Source organism: Pseudophryne corroboree, chromosome 3, assembly GCF_028390025.1.
Source record: "Pseudophryne corroboree isolate aPseCor3 chromosome 3, aPseCor3.hap2, whole genome shotgun sequence".
NCBI classification, from domain to species: domain Eukaryota; kingdom Metazoa; phylum Chordata; class Amphibia; order Anura; family Myobatrachidae; genus Pseudophryne; species Pseudophryne corroboree.
The window spans coordinates 193,155,118-193,159,548 of record NC_086446.1 but is presented as its reverse complement, the minus strand read 5'-3'; the positions used below and the strand labels follow the sequence as shown (position 1 = coordinate 193,159,548).

General features: G+C 43.8%; 1 long non-coding RNA gene across 1 annotated transcript; it reads right to left on the bottom strand.

The window, feature by feature from the left end:
* Positions 1–1,416: 1,416 nt before the first annotated feature.
* On the bottom strand, positions 1,417–3,871 carry LOC135057580 (uncharacterized). Its single transcript, XR_010244218.1, has 3 exons — positions 3,612–3,871; positions 2,625–2,722; positions 1,417–1,685 (listed from the first exon to the last, which is right to left on the bottom strand). It is a non-coding gene; the product is annotated as an uncharacterized LOC135057580 (long non-coding RNA).
* Between the last annotated feature and the right edge of the window lie 560 nt (positions 3,872–4,431).

The following is a 4,431-nucleotide window of genomic DNA, read 5'->3' as shown; positions in this document are numbered from 1 at the left end:
CCACAGGGCAGATATGCCCCACAGTGCCAGATACATAAATGCCCCCAGTGCCAGATACATAAATGCCCCCACAGTGCAGATATGCCCCCACAGTTCCAGATACATAAATGCCCCCACAGTGCCTGATACATAAATGTCCCCACAGTGCCAGATACATAAATGCCCCCCAGTGCCAGATACATAAATGCCCCCACAGTACAGATATGCCCTCACAGTGCCAGATACATAAATGCCCCCACAGTGCCAGATACATAAATGCCTCCACAGTGCCAGATACATAAATGCCCCCACAGTGCCTGATACATAAGTGCCCCCAGTGCCAGATACAAAAATGCCCCCACAGTGCCACATACATAAATGCCCCCACAGTGCCAGATACATAAATGTCCCCAGTGCCATATACATAAATGCCCCCACAGTGCAGATATGACCACACAGTGCCAGATATGACCCACAGTGCCCGATCCATAAATGCCCTCACAAGTCACAATACCTGCGGTGCTGGGAGCCGGGACGGGGAGTGCTGCTGAGGGTGCGGGCGGACTGTTCAAAACTCTTGTGTGCGCGATGTGCGCACTGCACGGCACCGGCGTCTGACGTCAGACGCCGGCGCCGCACAGCGCACTGCATAGCGCACACACAAGAGGCCGGGACACTGCAGGCTGGCTCCAGGCACGAATATGGCGGCGCCAGCGTGCGGTGCCCATTAAGGGTGGTGCCCCGCGCGGCCGCTCCATTCGAACATGCCTGGAGCTGGCCCTGAGACCATTAATCGTATTTGCACGAGATTTATCTGGCAATCCAAGAAACCGAAAATTGCTCTTAAAAAACTGAACTTGCCAAAACGGGACGGAGGTCTGGGCTTCCCTGATTTATCACTATACACACAGGCCATGCACTTTTGTTACGCCATGGACTGGTTATTAGAACAAAATCAATACACAAACTATGAGGTGGAATGTGCACATCTTGCTCCATTTTCACTGGGTGCCTTACTACACGCTCCTAAATCTGCCATAGCAAAACACATCTACCATAATGTCTTCCTCAAAGACACGCATTCTGCTTGGCACTATATAAATAAATCATTGGGCCATGATCCCTTCTGGTCCAAATGACTACCGATATGGGGAAACCCACTGTTCAGTCCTAGCATTGAAAATGCAGCCTTTTACTGCTTCAGACAAAAAGGTTTGAAAGCGATATCCCAGGTGTTCGATCCAGGAGGACACATTATCCCATTTACGCAATTACAGAACATTTACGGTCTCCCATCCTCGGGTTACTTTGCCTACGCTCAATTGAGAAACCGTTCCGAAACCATTTAAACCACCTCCCCCATTAGATCAATTGGAACACATTTTCCATAAATGTATAGTGAATAAATACAAAACAAGGTTTACCTATTTGGCTTTATTACAACTTCATAAGGAACACACCTGGAAACGAATCACGGGCCTATGGGCAAATGACATTCCTTTATTATTATAAGACGACACATTATTTAAATACTATCACTCGGTACTGAAGACTGCACACTCCTCTGTGCTCCAAGAGGTTCACGTGAAAACCACTCATAGAGCTTATATCTCTCAGAGCCAACGTAGTCACTTTGTACCAGAGGAGTATGGCAGATGCCCCAAATGCAGGATGTCTACTGCAACGTTCCTGCATAATCTTTGCACCTGCGGACACGTAAAGAAATTTTGGAATAAGGTCATGTACTTTCTTAACACCACCTTTCACATGCACATGACTCTGAATCCCCTTCCCCTGTTATTTGCTAATTTTGACGCCTGGGACCTTGGAGCACATAGGAAACACCTTATACCAACACTGACTATGATAGTAACAGTAGCAAAAATTAAATCTGAGTTCTTGGATCAAACACAGATCCCCTTCATTGAGAGAAGTTATAAACTTGCTTAGGAAATATATGGCTTTTGATAAATATGACGTACGCTCTGACTTCCATCATGGTTCAACGAGATTCTACCAGAAATGGGATCCATACTTAGAATCTTCTCAATGTTGACATACCGCATGATCCTGTCTGATCTCATCATCTATTCTGACATTTAGACACAATGCACTCATGTAAGCTTTTCCTGGTGACTATTTATAATATCATTGTTACGACATTCTCTGTTTATTTAGATGCAAATGTTTGGTCCTACCCAATATACATAATCTGACATTTGTAATCGATGGCAATACTCCCAGTTCACCCTCCCCCCCCCCCCTTCCCCCCTCCCCCTTTCTTCTACCTTCCCTACCCCACCCCCTCTCCTTTTCATAATTTTCATAATGTTCGCAATTGTACTACGGTTTTATTATACTGTTTTGTGACAAGGATCAAATATTGTAGCTGTTCTCTTACTGGAACTCGTTGGACCGATTCATATATATCGCCCACTATACTGGACTTTTGTCTCTCACCCGGAAATGAGAACAATTGTTTGGACACTATCTATTATATTGTGAGACCGTTATACAGATTTCAAGATCCTGCTTCTTACTTTTGTCATTATTTTGTTATCTACTTTGTTATATATATTTGAAAAAATCAATAAACACATTTGAATTTTTTTTATATATATATATATATATATATATATACATACCAAAATTCAGCTCTTAGGATCCCTACAGGGCCTTTCTTTCCCAGACTTAAAGTTGGTTCCCAGGGCTCCTCACACACTATCTGTGTAATTTAAGGCACCTGCGGAACAAAACCAACATAACTCCTAAAAGGGTGTAGAAATAGTTTCCTGCTTTCTTCAAGTTCTAATAAGTTGCTATGATAAATCAGTCCCACCTTCTAAGTGTTAGGCTGGGATATCTCATGATTTGCATCACCTACTTTACGCATCACTTTTATGTGCTCTGAAATTTTGCCACTGCAAGGATGCAGATGTTCAGGCAGAGTTCACTGATAACTAAGGGGTCTATTTACTAAGCCTTGGATGGAGATAAAGAGGATGGAGATAACGACCCCAGCCAATCAGCTCATAAGTGTCATTTTTCAAACCCAGTCTGTAACATGGCAGATAGGAGCTGATTGGCTGGTGCTTTATCTCCATCCACTTTATATCCATCCAAGGCTTAGTAAATAGACCCCTAAGGCCAGATTTCTACTGATCTCTGTAAATCAAATGAATAATGGCTACTAGTAATGGTTACTATGTAATAATGACTGTCATGTGCAGATATGCCAAGGCTCATCTTTGTCGCGATGCGTAGGACTACCCGCATTCGGGTGCATATATTCTCACATGCCAGTTTGTGGCTGCTCTATTTGTAGCAAACCAGTTGTACCCGCGAATAGTCATAGGTGCGACGACGTCGGGCACATCTGTACATCAATAAAAATAGGATGAAGCTGAATTTTCTGCAAAGCTAATACCGGTAACATAAGAACCAACATGGAAATGAACATATAGTATAAAAACAAACATATAGTGGAAAATGAAATAGGTTGCAGTTTTGGAAATCTGGTTGGTTTCCAGCATATGTCTGGTAAATTTCAAGTTGCCCTATGCAAGAGAAAGATAATACATCTAAACTTGCTGGAATTGCATCTCAATCAATCTAACAGTGACACAACTTACCCTCCAGATGTTTCTGATGTTGTTATGCACCGTGGCGGCTCACAACCTGCTTCCTGGTCGGACCATTTCCAGGAGACCGAGACGCTAGTCTGTGCAGTAACAGAGGCTGCACTGATGTGGTCCCAGCTGATTGTAATCAGCTGGGACACTCACTTTAATTAGCTGGGCCCCTTACATGCAGCGCCACACCTGCTGTACATTCTACATTTAAGAGGCTTGTCTCTGTGAGGCATGCTGATTGGTCACTGTGGGCGGGATGTACTAAGCCTTGAAAAGTGATAATTTCACTGTGATAAAGTACCAACTTATCACCTCCTGTAATTTTTTCAAAACCAGCCTGTGACATGGCAGTTAGGAGCCGATTGGCTGGTACTTTATCACCAGTGAAATTATCACTTTTCTAAGTTTAGTACATCCCGCCCTGTGTGTGTTAAAGGGCAGACAGGCCTTCGTCTCCTTGTCAGTTATAGCTTCATGCTCTGGTGTTTAGCTTGCTGCATCTCTGCATTTCCTGTTGTTCTAGTGCTATCTTGTGCTGAAACGGAATCCTGCCGGCTGCCATTAACCCTGTCTTGCCTGTACTCCTGGTTAACTACAGTTCCATTTCAGTTTCCTGTGTTTCCGCGTATCTGCTGTTACCACTGCCAAGTCATCTGTTCTTCCGCTCAGCCCCAGCTTTGCATGCTTGTTATTATTATTATCATCCTTTATTTATATGGCGCCACAAGGGTTCCGCAGCTCCCAATTACAGAGTACATAAACAAATAATCAAACAGGAAAACAGCAACTTACAGTTGACGACAATATAGGACAAGTACAG